The sequence below is a fragment of the Lithobates pipiens genome, unplaced genomic scaffold (assembly GCF_037356315.1).
Source record: "Lithobates pipiens isolate NorthernLeopardFrog02 unplaced genomic scaffold, aLitPip1_a1.2 Scaffold_23, whole genome shotgun sequence".
NCBI classification, from domain to species: Eukaryota; Metazoa; Chordata; class Amphibia; order Anura; family Ranidae; genus Lithobates; species Lithobates pipiens.
The window spans coordinates 178,487,924-178,509,288 of record NW_027507785.1 but is presented as its reverse complement, the minus strand read 5'-3'; the positions used below and the strand labels follow the sequence as shown (position 1 = coordinate 178,509,288).

General features: G+C 45.9%; 1 protein-coding gene across 1 annotated transcript in view; it reads right to left on the bottom strand.

Moving 5' to 3' along the window:
* The window catches only part of LOC143928059 (beta-1,3-galactosyltransferase 2-like), a 236,659-nt gene extending 216,454 nt beyond the window's left edge, over positions 1-20,205 (bottom strand). The window contains exon 1 of the mRNA XM_077452668.1: positions 20,141-20,205. The gene's annotated coding sequence lies outside the window, so the exon portion shown is untranslated. The remainder of the gene's footprint in view (positions 1-20,140) is intronic.
* Between the last annotated feature and the right edge of the window lie 1,160 nt (positions 20,206-21,365).

The window sequence follows — 21,365 nt, the reverse complement described above, 5'->3', positions numbered from 1 at the left end:
TCTGCCTAAGGTGATTTCGGGATTCCATTTGAATCAAGATGTAATCCTACCATCCTTTTTTCCGGATCCACATTCCACAGAAGAAGAATCTTTGCACACTTTAGATGTGGTAAGGACAATCAGTATACCTATCTTCAGGCAACTGCTAAGATAAGAAAAACTGCTTATTTATTTTGCCGGAAGGCCCTAGGAAGGGCCAAGCGGCATCAAAATCCACTCTCTCAAGGTGGATTAGACAGGTTATTTCTCAGGCCTATAGTGTAAAGGGGAAGATTCCTCCTTTTCAAGTGAAAGCGCACTCAACCAGGGCTGTAGGGGCTTCTTGGGCAGTGCATCACCAGGCCTCCCTGGCTCAGATCTGTAAGGCTGCAACTTGGTCATCAGTCCACACATTCACCAGATTCTATCAGGTGGATGTCAGAGGGCAAGAGGATATCGCCTTTGGGCGCAGTGTACTGCAGGCTGCAGTTTAGATCCTCCGGTCCATGGCTGTCTATATTTCTGACCTGTGTCTCCCTCCCCTCAAACTGAAAATTGCTTTGGGACATCCTACTATGTAATGAAGCTCCTGTGTCCCGTGATGTATGACCAAGAAAATAGGATTTTTATATACAGCTTACCTGTAAAATCCTTTTCTTGAGAAGTACATCACGGGACACAGAGCTCCCGCCCCTCTTGGGTTTTACGTGTTTTCTTATTGCTTTGCTACAAAACTGAGGTGCCTCCCATATGGGAGGGGTTATATAGGGGAGGAATTCTTCTTAATTGAGGGTTAACCAGTGTCCAATCACCAGAGGTGCCTATATAACCCACTAAGTAATGAAGCCCTGTGTCCCGTGATGTACTTCTCAAGAAAAGGATTTTACAGGTAAGCTGTATATAAAAATCATATTTTTGTACTCAAGGTTAATATCCATAGGAGGATGATTGAGAAGTGGATCCTTTTCATAACCCTCCTTGAGGAGACTCAAGAATGCCTTGAAATGTGTGGCCCTAGGAAGTTCGTTTAAGGCAGGATTGTACATTCAGAGTTGTTTCCTGGAGAGGTTCAGTCAACATCCTCGATAAGGCATTGGCCTTACCATTCCTTGACCCAGGTCGATACGAGATAAAATTAAACCTGAAAAAGAACAGCGATGTGCTAGTCTAAAAGACATCCTCTAGGCAGAACAAATGAATTCTACAATTTTATGATCAGTGAGAACTGTTACAGGATGCTGAACCCCTTCCAGCAGGAATTACAGGATCAGGCTGTACCGATATTGATGCAGAAGTGAAAAGAGTCTTTAACTTAACCACTTGCTTACTGGGCACTTAAACCCCCCTCCTGTCCAGACCAATTTTCAGCTTTCAGCGCTGATGCACTTTGAATGACAATTGCGCGGCCATACAACACTGTACCCACATGAAATTTTTTATCATTTTTTCCCCACAAATAGAGCTTTCTTTTGGTGGTATTTAATTACAGCTGGTAGTTTTATTTTTTGCTAAACAAACAAAAAAAGATGCAAAAAAAAAAAAAAAAAATCATGTTTCATAATTTGTTATAAAATTTAGCAAACAGGTTATTTTTCTCCTTCATTGAAATGCGCTGATGAGGCTGTACTGGTGAGCACCGATAGGCTGCACTGGTGGGCACTGATAGGCTGCACTGGTGGGCACTGATAGGCACAGTTAAGGCGGCACTAATAGGCACAGATTAGGTGGCACTGATAGGCACAGATAAGGCAGTACTAATGGGCACAGATAAGATGGCACTGATGGGTGGCACGGATGGGTGGCACGGATGGGTGGCACTAAGGGGCACTGATAGGTACCACTGATAGATGGGACTGATGGGCACTGATAGGTGGCACTGATAGGTGGCTCTGATGGGCACTGATGGGTACTGGTAGATGACACTGATGGGCACGGATATGTGGCACTGGGTTGCAGCACTGTTGTTGAGGCACATTGTGGGCACTGATAGGTGGCACTGTGGGTACTGATGGGTGGCACTGTGGGCACTGATGGGTGGCACTATGGGCACTGATGGGTGGCACTGATGGGGGCACGTTTTTATTATCTAGGTGGCACTGGCAGGGGGCAGGTGGGCACTGATAAGCTGGCCGTGATTGGGACTGATTTCCCGATCACAGCCGCCAGTGATCAGCTTTTTTTTACTGGCTCTGTTGTGTCACATGATCAGCTGTTATTGGCTGACAGCTGATCACATGGTAAGGGGTCGGGATCGACCCCTTGCTTTGATCCGTGATCAGGCGAGTCTCATAGACTCGCTGATCACAGAGCGCGCCGCGCGCGCCCCTCAGGGGGCACGCAGGCCGCTCGTGCACGGGACGACGTCAATAGACGTCGTCCCGGCAAAGCAGGTCCGCGCTGTAGCAGTCATTCGGCTATAGCGCGGATCTCTAGTGGTTAATAAAAGCAGACTGTACCTCACGTGACCACACAAAGGGCATCGCTTTCTTTGTTAGCTGTGTAATTGGTGCTATCACCTTAGAGAAGTTTCTTATGAATTTTTTTGTAGAAATTGACAAATCCAGCTTTCTCAGCTTTGTAAAGACTTTGGCAGAGCAGAGTCTTTCCAACATTTCAGAGATTAAAGGTAGTGGATAATGGTTTTTAACCACCTCAATACCAGACACTTTCACCTCTTTCCTGCTCAGGCCAATTTTCAGCTTTCTGCGCTGTCGCACTTTGAATGACAATTGCAGTCATGCAAAACTGTACCCAAATTATTATTTTTTTAAGCTTTTTCTTCACACAAATAGAGCTTTCTTTTGGTGGTATTTAATCACCGCTGTGTTTTCTATTTTTTGCAAAACAAAAAAAAAAATATTTTTTCTTAGTTTTTAAATTTTGTAAATAAGTAATTTTTCTCCTTCACTGATGTGCACAGATTAGGCTGACTATCAGTGTTTTGATTACCTTTACAGGTCTCCCCTGTGAGGAGATTCCGCTGATCGGCTCTCCTCACCTCACACTCTGTCAGTTTGAGGCGAGGAGATCTGATAAACGCCATCTCCTTGTTTACATGTGGTCAGCTGGGATTGGACACAGCCAACCACGTGGGTAAAGAGTTGCGGCCGTGGCTCTTTGCCGAGATCAGAGTTGCATGCATGCCCGCGATCACTGTGTTGCTCACTCCTATGGGGCGCACGATCGCGCCTAAACTGGGCACCGTCATAGGATGCCACCCCGCTCTGCCATCATTTGTCTATACGGCAGGCAAAGAACAGGGCTGCCCCTGCAGGAGATGGTGTGAGTCTAATGCAGCCCTCCTCTAAATTCTCATAAAGTCACTCCCTGAGTACCTTCAGTTCATGTTCTCATAGACTGAAAAGGAAATCAAAAGGAATTTCAGCCCCTGAGAGGGACGATGAGGAGGTAACTGATCAGCATTCTTCTTCTCACAGACTTCCAGGAAATCATTATATTGTGGAGGCAAGTTGTCATATGAATGCATTACAACCACATCCACCAAGTAGCTCAGTGAGACACATCATTGCCAGACACTGGAAGTCACAGTTGTCTCAGGTTCAAGTCCAGTCCCTGACATCACCAGAGATTCAATCCCTAAGCTCTTGTACACACGGTCAGAGATTCTGATGGAATGTTTCCTATCGGACCGTTTTGTCGGATATTCCGACTGTGTGTGGTCTGCATCGGAATATCCGACGGACCAACTTTTCCAACTTGCCAGTAAAATTTTCCGACAAAATGCTCCGATCGGACATACTCCGATCATGTGTAGCCTACTCCGACGGACAAAGTGCCACGCATGCTCAGATCAAATTCCTAGTCCAAAGCTATTGGCTACTAGCCTGAATGTAGTCCCATCGTAAAGAAATAACGTCATCACGTTATGTACAATCGGATTTTCCGACAATTGAGTCCGACCGTGTGTATGCAACATCACTTCCGGACCTCTTCCGGAATTAATCAGATGGATTTGGTTGCCGGAATCTCTGACCGTGGGTACGGGGGCTAAGAGTGCAAAGGTGACCAGTTGCAAAAAGAAAAAATATACAAGGCATAAATCAAAGCAGTGTGTCCTGTCCACTCCAGTATGGGTCAGTCATTTAGCCTCCTAGATACAGTGTGATATACATGATATAAGGCAATTGCCATGGTGGTGTCCCCCTATGTCAATTGATTTGGCGCCCGGATGTTTTTATTTTCTGTTTTTTGCACATTGTCTGTGTTTGTGTGTCTTTAACACAGCTAGCATGCATATTTTGCATTGCTAAACAGATTTTATGTTTCCCCACTTGGTGGCTGAATTAGCAGCATCATGATTTTAAAGGGTGATATTTTTGATTAATAAACTATAATCAGATTTGACTTTAGCAGTCCATACTCTCAGTCATTTTGCAGCCTTTCTTTCCTTTTTCTTCCATCCTATGGGGAAGAAATATACTTTTTCTATATATAGGTGACCAGTTGACTGCAAACTTGCAAATGAAAAGCATGGCATAGCTGGAGGTACTGGAACAGGTATGAATTAGGGAAGGCATATTTCATATTTAACCACTTCAGCCCCGGAAGGATTTACCCCCTTCCTGACCAATCCCTTTTTTGCGATACGGCACTGTGTCGCTTTAACTGACAATTACGCAGTCATGCAATGTTGTACCCTAACAAAATAGAGTTTTCTTTTGGTGGTATTTGATCGCCTCTGCGGTTCTTCCGTTTTGCACTATAAACAAAAAAAGAGCGAACATTTTGAAAAAAAATGCAATCATTTTTCATTTTTGCTATAATAAATAACCCCAAAAAATATATATAAAAGAAAAATTCTTCCTCAGTTTAGGCCGATCTGTATTCTTCTACATATTCTACATAAAAAAAATCGTAATAAGCGTATATTGATTGGTTTGCGCAAAAGTTATCGCATCTACAAAATAGGGGATAGATTTATGGCATTTTTATTCAATTTTTTTTATTAGCAATGGCGGCGATCTGCGATTTGTATCATGACTGCGACATTGCAGAGGACAGATCAGATACTTTTGACACAATTTTGGGACCATTGGCATTTATACAGCGATTAATGCTATAAAAATGCACTGATTACTGTGTAAATGTCACTGGCAGGGAAGGGGTTAAACACTAGGGGGCGATCAAGGGGTTAAGTGTGTTCCCTGGGCATGTTCTAACTGTAGGGGGGATGGGCTCATTAGGACAGATCACTGCTTCCGATCACTGAGAGCAGTAGATCCCTGTCATGTTGCTAGGCAAAACAGGGAAATGCCTTGTTTACATAGTCATGCCCTCGTTCTGCCTCTCCGTGTCATGATCGCAGGCCACCAGCAGACACTGTGTCTGCGGGACCCCCAGGCACGCTCCCGCGCCACGTGCATCTCCGGCGGGACATGCGTGCTTGCTCACCGCTGATGATGCAGCAACGTACAGGTACGTTGTTTTGCACACCCATGCCACGTATATTGGCGTGAGTGGTTAAGAAGTCAAAGGTTTGAATGGTACCGTGTACACAAATTTGGTTGAGGTATTTGATTTTTATACTCTTTTTAAGCTTAAAATCCTGTGTTTACAAGCATTCAAAAAAATCAACTAACTCCAGGTTTCACCAATGCTATTTATCTTGGCCAGTCTGTCTTCTTATTTATATTGCAAGTCTCTAGGCAAATAAATGTTTAAATTAGAACTGAGTATAAACCCTGTTCCAAATTATTATGCAAATTCTATTTCAGTGTCACAAAGATTAAATATTTGGTTTTCAGTTTAACTCATGAATGGCATTGTGTCTCAGGGCTCTTTTGATCACTGAAAACAATCTCGGACACCTGTGATAATTAGATTGTCAGGTGAGCCCAATTAAAGGAAAAACTACTAAAGGAGGATGTTCCACATTATTAAGCAGAGCACCATTTTCAAGCAATATGGGGAAGAAAATGGATCTCTCTGCTGCTGAAAAGAGTGAAATAGTTCAATGCCTTGGACGAGGTATGAAAACATTAGATATATTCACGAAAACTAAGGCTGGGTTTACACTACAGCGATGCGGGAACGCCGCGAATCCGCGGTGGGTTCCCGCATTGCATGCCTCCCGGCGGCAGTTCATACTGCCCTATGCGAACTGCTGGGAGTGTCAGTGAAATGTTAATGACACCCCCAGATCAGTTCGCATATCGCAGTGCGATCTGCAAACTCGGACAGGAATCGGATGTGAACACCCATGCGATCCGATTCTGCTGCGGACCAACAAAAGGGTCCTGTGCGAGTTTGGGGCGGGTGCGATGCGAATTCAGCCATACTATCTGTATGGCTGAACTTGCATTGCACAGAGATTGGATGTGATTTGCACTGCAGTGCGGTGCGAATCACATCCGGGTCTCCTAGCCGCAGCAGTGTGAACCCAGACTTAAGCGTGATCATCACACTATTAAGAGACTTGTCGCTGATTTGGAGCACAGACGGGTTTTGTGCAGATAAAGGCAGATTGAGGAAGATTTCTGCCAGATCCATGCTTTGGATCAAGAGAGCAGCTGCTATAACACCATTACATAGCAGCAAACAGTAATTTGAAGCTGCTGGTGCTTCTGGAGTCCCATGGACATCAAGGTGTAGAGTCCTCCAGAGTCTTGCAACTGTGCATAACCCTTCCATTTGGCCACCACTAACCAATGGTCACAAGCAGAAATAGCTGTATTGGGCAGAAAAATTATTCTCAAACAGTCCTGTTCACTGATGAGTGCCGTGCAACCCTGGATGGTCCAGATGGATGGAGTAGCGGATGGTTGGTGGACAGCCACCGTGTTCCAACAAGGCTGCAACGTCAGCAAGGCAGTGGTGGAGTCATGTTTTGGGCATCATGGAAAGAGAGCTGGCCGACCCCTTTAGGGTCCCATAAGTTGTAAAGATGACCTCTGCAAAGTAGGTGGAGTTCCTGACTGACCACTTCCTTCCCTGGTACAGAAGGAAGAACTATGCTTTCCGTAATAAAATCATCTTCGTGCATGACAATGCACCATCTCATGCTGCAAAGAATACCTCTGCATCAATGGCTGCTATAGGGATAAAAGGAGAGAAAGTCATGGTGTGGCCTCCATCCTCCCCTGACATCAATTCTAGTGAGAACCTTTGGAGCATGCTCAAGCAAAAGATCTATGAGGGTGCGAGGCAGTTTACATCCAAACAGCAGCTCTGGGAGGCTATTCTGACATCTTGCAAACAAATTCAAGCAGAAACTGTCCAAAAGCTCACAAGTTCAATGGATGCAAGACTTGTGAAGCTGCTATCAAATAAGGGGTCCTATGTTAAAATGTAACGTGACCTGTTAAAATGTTTAAAAAGTTAAAATGTTGTTCAAAGTTTGATTGGAATAGCTTTTGATTTCAGTAAATATGCTGCAAACACAACAAATGACAACTTTCAGTTCTTTACAACCTATAATGTGTTTTGAAACTTACTATGCCTAATAATTTGGAACAGTGCATTGTAAGTTTTTTATTTTGAAAAAAAAACTGTTATCATTAGGTTTGTTTAATAAAATTTGAATTGTACTCTTAATAGTTGATAACATGAGAATTATGCTGACTGTTGTTTACATCAATTCTTTAGGTAAATGGGAAAAATATCATTGGCATAATAATTTGGAACAGGGTGTATACAGTATTCAAATTATATGACTCCCTACAGCATCAGCTGCTCTTTATCCTTAGACACTTGTTCTCTAGTTTGTGCGTGTGTTACCAGCTTGTTCAGTGCAGAAATTGACAGCTGGAAATTTAAAACTAATGATCAGGTATTAATCAAAATATTCACAATCATGTGACAACCTTAACAGGTAAGCTTGGTGTTTTCAATCAGATTTGTTTACTGCAGCTGTCATTCTGCCCCTTTGTCACTTATTACTCACTGTACAGAAAATGCATGACAACAAAAAGTCAAACTCAAAATATAAAAATTATTTGGGTAAGCTAATTAGTGATAGAGCTACTCTCAAAGTAGTACAGGAAAGTGTAAGAGAACAGGGCATTAAAATTTTACTACAACCAGACTAGTTAATAACATAAATGGTATTTGATTTGTTTTTGTAATGGTATTGTAGTAGGCTGGCAATAATCCAAATAATATGAAGTCTGAGAGAATATATACATTGTTTTTGTAAAAGATACAATCATGGAATTAATCTCATGTCATTGTAATGCATACTAATTCCAATAAAACATAAAGGAATGTGGTGATTCAGAATTGATTGTTAGGGCTCGTACACACAGGCATACTACAGCGTACACCCATGGAAGGGCTGTTTACCCACAGGGCCGCTGTTAGAAATCATGGGGCCCCGTACAGCCTACCTGACAGGGCCCCCTTAAACCATGCCCTTGCCCCCACCCCTGACCTGAAGTGAAATGCAGCTTTGTTGCCGTTTACATATGCGTGTGAAGCCAAAACATGTTTGCAATTAGTAAGCATGAAGGAGCAGGGGGCAGTTTACATTTCTTTTCAATTGTATTTTATTAATTACAAATAAAAAAAATCTTACATTGTATCTTTACATTTTTTATGGTAATTTTTGCTTTCACAGGGGATGGACAACATTCCTTGTGATAGCAAGGGCCATAACAGGTCCTCTTTATAGGGAGATATGAGGTCTTTTAGACCCCATATCTGTCCTCTGGCCTCCAAAGCATCTGCTCAAGCTAAGATCAGTTTGATCATATGCTTGTTCAAGAGCATATCGTGATGATTGAGCATATCATTGATGATATCGAGATATCTTCAACCTTCCAATACAGCAACGATGGGAAGCAATTAAAGGGGATTGGTTTGGGGGGGCAGTAAAAATGCAGCTCCGCTGCACGTTTACTGCTCCTCCAAATTAGTTTTTAAAGTAGCATGTTTCTTATTATCATCAGGTTACAATTATCACACAGGCATCACAGTAAACAGGGGCTCTATCATGACATGAATGTATCATGACTTTATGTCACATGGCTGTTGAGTGCTGGCTTAGTTAACTTATGGCTGTATTGCATATAACAGACTGTAACAGTAAAACCATAACAAAGTCAGCACCCAAAAGCAATGTAACACAGAGCCATGACAGAGACCCTGCTGTGAGATATATAATAGGACACAGTGAGTATTCTTTCCTCTATTTCCCATTCACTGTGTCCAGTGCAGCCACAATCTCCTCCTGCTCTTCCCTGTCAGCCATTCAGCTTCTTCACATCTGGGGAGGAATGCAGCCGGGAGCCAAACGGAGAATCACAATATCACTCCGCCAGCCGGGACTAATAAAATAGTGGGGCGTGATGTATATGCGCCCCAAAAATAAAGAAATAGTCCCTCTGTTGTGCTCCCCTCCTGAGCCCCTGCATTGACCAGATGGGGCCCAGGAAAACAATTTACCCACTCTGTAAGCAAGTGGAAGCAGAGAAGAGTTTAGAAAATGTTTTTTTTTAAATGCAGTAACAAATTGTTTATGATGCCCGGGCCCCACTGTGTAGCTGATCTGGGCGGGCCCAGTACATCAGGGCTGATTGTACTGCCCTATCAGCGGCCCTGTTTACCCACATAGGGATGACACAACTAGTGATGGCCGAACGGTTCGCCCGGCGGTCGTTTCGCGGCGAATTTCCGACATTCGCGGTCCGCACGTTCGAACGCCTTTTTCCGTCGTTCGCCGCGGCGGACTTACGTGTTTAATGTATACAAGAACTTTAACCTTTGGTGACACGTTTATCATGTGATACAGGACAGCCAATTGAGACATGACAGCACATGGACACTTGTACATTCCCCCTAACCTATAAATACACCCGATCCGGTGGCCATTTTACATTCTTTCTTCTGTTAAGATAGGGACAGGTTCCTGTGTGGAGTAGGGAGAGATAAACCACTAGCTATTTGGTACACAAAAGTTCTTTTCAGGACTGGTATAGGTGTTAGGTGTTGATAGGTTTGCTGTGCTGCTGATTCTTGCAGCAGCCTGAGTGTCTTTTGTTAGTTTAGAGAAAGGGAAAGGACGGTGTATGCTACAGGGACAGCCAGATTAGTCTTTCATCATCATCATCATCATCATCATCATTAGCTGTTACTATCAAGGTCCACAAAAGAGCTGTTCCAGTAACCACTAATCGTTCTCTTTTTTTGCCAATTTGTATAGGGACAGGAAGGAAGCAGTGTTGTCAGGCAGTGAGGGTAATTTTAAAGACTTGCTGTTATTATTAGTTCCACAAAGGTTCTTTTCAGGACTGGTATCAGTGGTACAGTAATAGGCTTGTACATGTATAATATTCTTTCTTCCAAATATAGAAAGGATATTATACTTGACTGCTGCCCTTCTGCTGCAGTCTGCTAAACATTCACAACTCACTTGTTCCACAAAAGTTCTTATAAGGACTGGTAACTTGGTATAGGGTGCTACGGTACATAGGCTTGAGTGCGGTACAGTCTGCTGTTCTGTAAGGACCGCTATCGGTCCACAATAGATAGGGTTGACGTGCACCACTGCTGACCGCTGCCCTATACTGCAGCAGTCCTTCAGCGGTATAGGGACTGACGTACAGTCTGCTAATCACTAACACACAACCTGCTTGTTCCACAAAAGTTCTTATAAGGACTGGTAACTTGGTATAGGGTGCTACGGTACATAGGCTTGAGTGCGGTACAGTCTGCTGTTCTGTAAGGACCGCTATCGGTCCACAATAGATAGGGTTGACGTGCACCACTGCTGACCGCTGCCCTATACTGCAGCAGTCCTTCAGCGGTATAGGGACTGACGTACAGTCTGCTAAACACTAATACACAACCTGCTTGGTCCACAAAAGTTCTTATAAGGACTGGTAACTTGGTATAGGGTGCTACGGTACATAGGCTTGAGTGCGGTACAGTCTGCTGTTCTGTAAGGACCGCTATCGGTCCACAATAGATAGGGTTGACGTGCACCACTGCTGACCGCTGCCCTATACTGCAGCAGTCCTTCAGCGGTATAGGGACTGATGTACAGTCTGCTAAACACTAATACACAACCTGCTTGGTCCACAAAAGTTCTTATAAGGACTGGTAACTTGGTATAGGGTGCTACGGTACATAGGCTTGAGTGCGGTACAGTCTGCTGTTCTGTAAGGACCGCTATCGGTCCACAATAGATAGGGTTGACGTGCACCACTGCTGACCGCTGCCCTATACTGCAGCAGTCCTTCAGCGGTATAGGGACTGACGTACAGTCTGCTAAACACTAATACACAACCTGCTTGGTCCACAAAAGTTCTTATAAGGACTGGTAACTTGGTATAGGGTGCTACGGTACATAGGCTTGAGTGCGGTACAGTCTGCTGTTCTGTAAGGACCGCTATCGGTCCACAATAGATAGGGTTGACGTGCACCACTGCTGACCGCTCACCTATACTGCAGCAGTCCTTCAGCGGTATAGGGACTGACGTACAGTCTGCTAATCACTAACACACAACCTGCTTGTTCCACAAAAGTTCTTATAAGGACTGGTAACTTGGTATAGGGTGCTACGGTACATAGGCTTGAGTGCGGTACAGTCTGCTGTTCTGTAAGGACCGCTATCGGTCCACAATAGATAGGGTTGACGTGCACCACTGCTGACCGCTCACCTATACTGCAGCAGTCCTTCAGCGGTATAGGGACTGACGTACAGTCTGCTAATCACTAACACACAACCTGCTTGTTCCACAAAAGTTCTTATAAGGACTGGTAACTTGGTATAGGGTGCTACGGTACATAGGCTTGAGTGCGGTACAGTCTGCTGTTCTGTAAGGACCGCTATAGGTCCACAATAGATAGGGTTGACGTGCACCACTGCTGACCGCTCACCTATACTGCAGCAGTCCTTCAGCGGTATAGGGACTGACGTACAGTCTGCTAAACACTAATACACAACCTGCTTGGTCCACAAAAGTTCTTATAAGGACTGGTAACTTGGTATAGGGTGCTACGGTACATAGGCTTGAGTGCGGTACAGTCTGCTGTTCTGTAAGGACCGCTATCGGTCCACAATAGATAGGGTTGACGTGCACCACTGCTGACCGCTGCCCTATACTGCAGCAGTCCTTCAGCGGTATAGGGACTGACGTACAGTCTGCTAAACACTAATACACAACCTGCTTGGTCCACAAAAGTTCTTATAAGGACTGGTAACTTGGTATAGGGTGCTACGGTACATAGGCTTGAGTGCGGTACAGTCTGCTGTTCTGTAAGGACCGCTATCGGTCCACAATAGATAGGGTTGACGTGCACCACTGCTGACCGCTGCCCTATACTGCAGCAGTCCTTCAGCGGTATAGGGACTGACGTACAGTCTGCTAAACACTAATACACAACCTGCTTGGTCCACAAAAGTTCTTATAAGGACTGGTAACTTGGTATAGGGTGCTACGGTACATAGGCTTGAGTGCGGTATAGTCTGCTGTTCTGTAAGGACCGCTATCGGTCCACAATAGATAGGGTTGACGTGCACCACTGCTGACCGCTGCCCTATACTGCAGCAGTCCTTCAGCGGTATAGGGACTGACGTACAGTCTGCTAAACACTAATACACAACCTGCTTGGTCCACAAAAGTTCTTATAAGGACTGGTAACTTGGTATAGGGTGCTACGGTACATAGGCTTGAGTGCGGTACAGTCTGCTGTTCTGTAAGGACCGCTATAGGTCCACAATAGATAGGGTTGACGTGCACCACTGCTGACCGCTCACCTATACTGCAGCAGTCCTTCAGCGGTATAGGGACTGACGTACAGTCTGCTAAACACTAATACACAACCTGCTTGGTCCACAAAAGTTCTTATAAGGACTGGTAACTTGGTATAGGGTGCTACGGTACATAGGCTTGAGTGCGGTACAGTCTGCTGTTCTGTAAGGACCGCTATCGGTCCACAATAGATAGGGTTGACGTGCACCACTGCTGACCGCTGCCCTATACTGCAGCAGTCCTTCAGCGGTATAGGGACTGACGTACAGTCTGCTAAACACTAATACACAACCTGCTTGGTCCACAAAAGTTCTTATAAGGACTGGTAACTTGGTATAGGGTGCTACGGTACATAGGCTTGAGTGCGGTACAGTCTGCTGTTCTGTAAGGACCGCTATCGGTCCACAATAGATAGGGTTGACGTGCACCACTGCTGACCGCTGCCCTATACTGCAGCAGTCCTTCAGCGGTATAGGGACTGACGTACAGTCTGCTAAACACTAATACACAACCTGCTTGGTCCACAAAAGTTCTTATAAGGACTGGTAACTTGGTATAGGGTGCTACGGTACATAGGCTTGAGTGCGGTACAGTCTGCTGTTCTGTAAGGACCGCTATCGGTCCACAATAGATAGGGTTGACGTGCACCACTGCTGACCGCTGCCCTATACTGCAGCAGTCCTTCAGCGGTATAGGGACTGACGTACAGTCTGCTAAACACTAATACACAACCTGCTTGGTCCACAAAAGTTCTTATAAGGACTGGTAACTTGGTATAGGGTGCTACGGTACATAGGCTTGAGTGCGGTACAGTCTGCTGTTCTGTAAGGACCGCTATAGGTCCACAATAGATAGGGTTGACGTGCACCACTGCTGACCGCTCACCTATACTGCAGCAGTCCTTCAGCGGTATAGGGACTAAGAGTTTTGTCACAGGGTCATTTAAAAAATGACATGCAGAGGAAGAGGCAGGCCCTTCCGCAGGGGTGGTAGGGGTAGGGCAGGAGCAACAGGCTTGAGCCAAAGTGGGAAGTTGCAGAAGGTGCGTTCAATTACTTTAAAGGATGCACCAGACTTGGTTGAGTGGCTCGCTCAGCCTTACTCTTCTGCACCCTCCTCATCCTCTCGATCTGCACCCTCTTCTTCACTCTCTGCTATGTGCACCCCCAAAGACACTACCACCAACAACACGACCACCACCACCACCACCACATACCTTCCGCTTGAGTCACTGGAATTATTTTCCGATCCATATCAAGAGGACATTTCTGATGCGCAGCCACTCTTGGTATTGGATCAGGAAGAGGAGGTAGCAACAAGCGCTACTCAGCAGTCTGACGCCAGTACCCAGATCAGCCCAAGGAGGAGGTTGGTCCCCGGTGTTGCTGCCTACTCCGAGATCTCTACTTATAGCGGTGGGGAAGGTGACGTTGATGATGACGTGTCTAGTGATGTCACGTGGGTGCCCACAAGAGAGGAAGAGGAGGGGAGTTCAGAGGGAGATATGGACCAGCAGATAGGGAGGAGAAGCAGCAATGACTTACATTGCACAGCAGGGACAAAGCAGACTGCAAATGTATCAGGAGCGAGTCATCGACCATGTACGGTCACATCTGGCGCTCCCAGGACACCGGCACATGGCTCCGCAGTGTGGGCTTTTTTTAACGTGTCCGCTGCTGACAATAGCGTTGCCATCTGCAATCTTTGCAGTCAACGCGTTAGTCGCGGTAAGCCCAATACTCACCTAGGGACGACCGCCTTAAGAAGGCACATGAGCAGCCATCACCGAGCCCAGTGGGAGCAACGGAACACACAAAGCCACACTGCAGGCTCTCACCGTCCAGCCTCGTCTTCTACTTCTCCTTCTCCTCTCTCCTCACAATTGTCCTCCACTCCACCTTCCATCACGCCAAGCTCACATTTTTCTGCAAAAAGGCAGGCTTCCGTGGGCCTAATGTTTGAGCGTAAAAAAATGATGATGCCGGATAACCCTCTTGCCCAACGGTTGGCGGCTGGCTTGTCAGAACTCATAGCCCGCCAACTACTGCCATATAAACTGGTGGACTCGGAGGCCTTTCGCAAATTTGTGGCCATTGGAACACCACAATGGAAGGTCCCAGGAAGGAAGTATTTCTCAGAGAAGGGCATCCCAGAGCTATATGGCCATGTTCAGCGGCAAGTGAATGTATCTCTGGCACACAGTGTCGGTGCCAAGATACATCTGACCACAGACACGTGGTCTAGCAAACACGGGCAGGGAAGGTATATCAGTTTTACTGCCCACTGGGTGAACCTTCTGACGGCCGTCAAGCATGTAACCCGTGGCACCCGTGTAGATTTGGTTTTACCGCCACGGATTGCATGCAGGCCTGACTCTTCTTCTCCTCCTCCTACTCCATCCTCCTCCCTCTCCTCCTCAGCTGCCTCCTCCTTTTCCGCTGCTAGCGTCTCTTCCACTGCACCGCCCAAGCTCCCCAGAACCTATTCCACATGCCAGGTGAGACGTTGCCATGCCGTGCTGCGTCTGTTGTGCCTGGAAGCAAAGAGCCACACTGGCCCGGCACTCCTTTCAGCTTTGCGTTCACAGGCAGATGAGTGGCTAACACCGCTCAATTTGACAGTTGGTAAAGTGGTGTGTGACAACGGTGCCAATCTGCTTAGCGCATTGAAACAGGGCAAAATCACGCACGTGCCGTGCATGGCACACGTCTTAAACTTGGTCGTGCAGCGATTCCTTGTCAAATACCCTGGGGTCCAGGACATCTTGCGGCAGGCAAGGAAAATCTCGGCCCATTTCAGAAGATCTTACACGGCCATGGCTCGCCTTGCTGACATTCAGCGGCGACACCATCTGCCGGTCAGACGTCTTATTTGCGATTGCCCGACGCGATGGAACTCAACCTTCTATATGCTTGATAGGCTGCTCCAGCAGAAACGTGCAGTTAACGTCTACCTGTATGAACTCTGCGAAAGAAACGGTTCTGGGGAGCTGGGTTTTTTTTCACCGCGCCAGTGGCTGCTCATGCGCGACACATGCAGACTTCTGCGGCCATTTGAGGAGATCACCAAACTGGTCAGTCGCAGCCATGGCGCCATCAGTGACATGGTACCTTATGCCTTCTTTCTGGAGCGTGCATTGCGTCGTGTCATTGATCAGGCTGTGGAGGAGCAGGAGCGGGAAGATGAGGAAGTCGCAATGCTGGATGAATTCCCAGGGGGGGCTACTCTATCTGAGACAAGTCAACAACAGGAGTCTGATGAGGAGTCAGAGGAGGATGGTGCCGGGGCGGATGAGCAGGAGCAAGAAGAGCATGCTTTAAACCTTTCTGGGATCCCTGTTGTGCGAGGATGGGGAGAGGAGAATGAAGAGGACGACATTATCCTGGATGATGAGCAGGAGCCAGGCCACCACACCGCTTCCACTTTAGTGCAAATGGGGGCCTTCATGCTCCAGTGTTTTAATAGGGACCCCCGTATAAAAAGCATGAGGGTCAAGGACCAGTACTGGGTGGCAACGTACTTAGACCCCCGGTACAAACACAAAATGGCGGAAATGTTACCGCCGTCGCAGAGGGCTGTCAGAATGCAGCACTTCCAGGCCTTGCTTCGAGAAATGCTGCATTCTGCTTTTGCGTGCGCTGGCAGAGGAGCAATTCCCACTCCCAGAGAAGGATTTGCGGGTACCAATCCAACAGCGCCTGCAAGAAGAGGCCGGTTTGAAGATGTGTTGGTGACTTCGGATATGAGGTCATTCTTTCAGCCGACCCATCGACAGGTGTCATCCGGATCCAGCATCAGGGAACGCCTAGACCGTCAGGTGTCCGACTACATTGGGTTAACGGCCGATGTGGACGCTCTGAGGAGTGATGAACCCCTAGACTACTGGGTGGGCAGGCTTGACCTCTGGCCAGAGCTTGCCCAATTTGCAATCGAACTGTTGGCTTGCCCCTCATCCAGTGTCCTGTCCGAAAGGACGTTCAGCGCAGCAGGGGGGATTGTGACCGATAAGCGTACTCGCCTAGCTCACCACAGTGTTAACTACCTCACATTTCTAAAAATGAATGAGGCATGGATCTCGGAGGAATTCAACACATGTGACCAGTAGACCATGTATATGTCTATAAACTATTTTTTTAATCAAGCACACAGACCTTCTTAATTCATTTGGCTCACTTCCTTGACCCAAAAAAGCACACCGTACTATATGCCCCTACCCTCCTCTTTGAAGAGGTTGAGCGGTGTCATATTTCTACTGGGGCTGCTTATGATATCCCTGTGCTGTGCTGACTTCCTCCTGGGGGTTCTTATTATGAAGGGATCACACTATCCCTGTGCTGTGCTGACTTCCTCCTGGGGGTTCTTATTATGAGGGGATCACACCATCCCTGTGCTGTGCTGACTTCCTCCTGGGGCTGCTTACGGTGCTGCTGTCAGTGCTGTATGTCACGGTGCTGCTGTCAGCGCTGTATGTCACGGTGCTGCTGTCAGCGCTGTATGTCACGGTGCTGCTGTCAGCGCTGTATGTCACGGTGCTGCTGTCAGCGCTGTATGTCACGGTGCTGCTGTCAGCGCTGTATGTCACGGTGCTGCTGTCAGCGCTGTATGTCACGGTGCTGCTGTCAGCGCTGTATGTCACGGTGCTGCTGTCAGCGCTGTATGTCACGGTGCTGCTGTCAGCGCTGTATGTCACGGTGCTGCTGTCAGCGCTGTATGTCACGGTGCTGCTGTCAGCGCTGTATGTCACGGTGCTGCTGTCAGCGCTGTATGTCACGGTGCTGCTGTCAGCGCTGTATGTCACGGTGCTGCTGTCAGCGCTGTATGTCACGGTGCTGCTGTCAGTGCTCTGTATTACGGTGCTGCTGTCAGATGCCTCTATCACGGTGCATGTGTCATTCCGGTATGTCACGCTGCTGGTGATCATCTCCTGCACCCTCTTCTTTGCCTACCCTGGTCCCTGACCTTCCCTCTCCTCCATTGCCTTCATTAGCTCCATAGTCCTGAATTGTTAGAACAATTTCCCAAATAAAATAAAAATGCTTGTAGTTATCGATCCCAAATTCACCTCATACATGTATTATGTCATTGTCCAGATGGTGGGACTACGTTTTACCCCCTAATAATTACCACGTGGCCGCAAATTCGACATGAAGGTTTGCAAAGTTCGCCTCCCATTGAAGTCAATGGGGCCCGCGGCGAACGGTCGGTTTCGCGAACGTTTGGGTCCGTTCGCATTTCGCGTTCGCGAAACGTCCCGTCGGAAGTTCGTCCATCACTAGACACAACACCAGGGGCTGACTGGGCCGGGATGCTCCATAAAAAGGCTGCCCTGGTTTGCCAGGGGCATGCTGGAATGGGCACTGAGGACACCTGCCTCAGATCAGTGCTACATGTTTCTATTAGCTCCTCTGTGATAGCTGGCATCTCTCCAAACCAGTCTGATTGCCTGTACACACTGCAGAACAGACGCCTCCTGCTCCTCGCTTGGACATTGTACAAAGAAAGGAGGAGGATCTGGGGAGGAGGGACACCACTGCGTGAGCCGCACTAATCTGAGGACTGCAGTGAGTTTACTATGAATGGAGAGCTACAGGGGAGGGGGACACAGTGACCGGGAAGGGGGGTGGCAGATAAAAAAGGGTGTACACATGGAGTAGTAAGTCAAGGGTAAGAAGATATGTACTGGGAGGCGCTTTGGGGGAGACGACTTGTGCTAGAAGGGGGGTGGATTAAAAATGCCCCACCTTAAAGCACAAGTCCTCTCTACTCCCAGAGCACCCCCCAATATATCCAACCCCCCTCCAACCCACCTTCTATTACAAGTCCTCTCATGTCCCAACATGCCCCTAGTACATATCAGCCCCTCCGCCCCATCTTCTAGCACAAGTCCTCTCACCTCCCAATGCATCCTCCCAGTACATATCAGCTCCCCCTTGTCACCTTCTAGCACAAGTCCTCTCCCCTTCCTGGGCACCCCCAAGCACACTCGACCTCCCCAACCCACTTTCTAGCACAAGTTCTCTCCTGTCCCAAAGTACCCCCCAGCACATATCCAAAACCTGGATTTTGTTTAACCATGCCCCTTAAGCCTCTTCCAATGTAAAGTTTGACCAAGTCCACTTTTGCGCTCCCTAAGTGTTATACTTAAGTGTTAAATGAACAGGTGACATAAACCCTAGTGAAGTCATTGGGACATTGTAAATGTCTCTCATGTACCTACTGATACATTTGATTGACCCAGGATTACTATTTTGCTACTTGCGCTACCACTTAATTTGGTTTGCAGTCATGTTGAATTAGGTACGCATTCATTTTCGAGTTTTTAGGCTTTAGTACATACTTTTTACTACTCGGTCAAAATATTGAAGCAAGAGCAGCTTTGCAATTTGCATTCTCAGAAGGATAGCTCAGCTATAGAAGTGTCCATATTTACTAAAGACAGATATCTTTATTCATCCTCTCTGATGATCTCTATCGGTTTTATAAAATCTAGTAACCTTGCTTCCATCATCCTGTTTCTTCCACAGTTTGGACAATAGATTTACGGTATACCTAGTTTGCACACACAAGTTATTCATACATGCAAAATCAATAAGCTTTGTGACACCATAAAAAAGTATTTATAAAACATGATGCATTGCTGAGTGCTGCAAAAAGGTGTGCGTTGAAGTGTGTTAAAGTCCATTGATTATAAATAAGCTGCTTAATGCAAGGCACTGCAGAAGACCTTAATGTGTTGCAATGCAGTGTGTGCACCATCCCTAACAAACTAATCATTAGTTATATTTATTGCATAGCATTACAATAACATTTTTATTCAGTTCAATATAAAAATAATAATATTGGGTTTAGTACATCTGTGAAATCTTTGGAATATCTTGTACAAAGGTTAGTTACACAATCTCAGATGCAAAACGCACCTACAAATAACTATTTATTATACTGTATATATTGATATGTACTGTGTTTCATTAGTGCAAACTGAGTGTGACTGGGAGGTATAAATTAACAAATTGTCAACAGAATCAGTAGTACGGTATAATTAGTGCAAATCAGACTGCTTTTCAGGGAGGTAAGGTATTTGTGTTCTTGTGCTCATCTATGATTGTTTAGCAAAGATCTAAAATAGATTTGCCATTAAACTAGTCCAGGGACTATGATTTTTATTGCACTTGAAAGTGCACTTGGAAGTGCAGTCACTCTAAATCTAAGGGGTATATCTGAAATCATCCAATCATGTGCAAGCTAAAATGCTGTTTTGTATTTTCCTTGCATGTCCCCCTCGGATCTAAAGCAACTTTACTTGCAAGTGCACTTGCAGTGAAAAGTAGATTTTCCTTTAGTAAATAACCCCCCATATGTCATAAGTGATATATGTCCCCAATGATTCCATAGTCTTTATTTACCCAGTTATGCTTTGTTAAGCAGTGGTAAGCATGATCTGTACTCACCAGTTATATGAAGTGTAATTTCTGGAAGCAAATTTACCAGTCATGTTCATCCCAAGGACTGCTGCATAAAGCACACTGCTGAGATCTCAATATTTAAAATGAGTTTTTAAACAAAGAACCCATTGATTCTAAAAAATAAAAAAATAACAACAGATGGTACAATACAGACGCATGTTCCGCAAATAAAATACACACCCATTCCTAACAAAGAATGTTTACTTTATTCTAAGCACTTAGAGCAGAATCTACAAACAACAACGATCATGACTAGTTCTGGGACCTGATCTGATTATACTTTATGTCTACATGACTTTCAATTTTTCTTCCCTGAGGATGGGAAGCTTGCCTCTTCTCCAAAACATTTTTGGATGGTTGCACACACTTGTATTGAATCTGGGGATCTGTGCAGCTAAAAAGACAAACACACCTGTAAGTAGTATGTTTATTCCAGTACTACTGTCAGGGCCTTTTAACAACACAAAGCAGTGCGCTGCTGTGTTTTCACGATCAGTGTGAATTGCAGTACGATGTGTAAGGCAGTGCTTTCAAAATGAATGGGCCACAACACATCTCAATCCACAAAACTATGTGGTGTTTGCATTTTTCTCATAATAATTTTTATTGAACATTTTCATGCACGATTCTGCAATCACATTTCAAGTTTACTCCTCCCCTGCAGAAGTAGTCAGGGCAAACAGAGGAACCTCAGCCTATTTTCCACTGGCCAAAGGTACATGAGAGGAGTGGCCCTTTTCACTCCAACCCTTTTCCTGACACTATAGCCCTTCCTGCACCACACATGACAAACGCCCAATTATTAGGGGCTTCCAGGTGGATACAGCAGAGCAGAAGGCAATGGCTTTTGCAGAGTACTTGTTATGTTTTGTCACGTCTTCAAAAGTTACCCTACCCAACCTCTTGAGTACATTTTTTAAATATAGAGACCTATCTAAATTCAAGATCAGTTTGCAAAAGTTTGAGATGCTGAATGTTACATGGCCCTGCAAACAAGCCAATACTCTGTAATGCCCCGTACACATGATTGGATTTTTCAACAACAAATGTTGGATGTGAGCTTTCTGGCTGAAAGTCCGACCGTGTGTATTCTCCATCGAACAATTGTTGCTGGACTTTCTACCAACAAATGTTGGCTAGCAGGCTCTCAAATTTTCCGTAAACAAAATTTGTTGTCGGAATTTACGATCGTGTGTACACAAGTCCAACG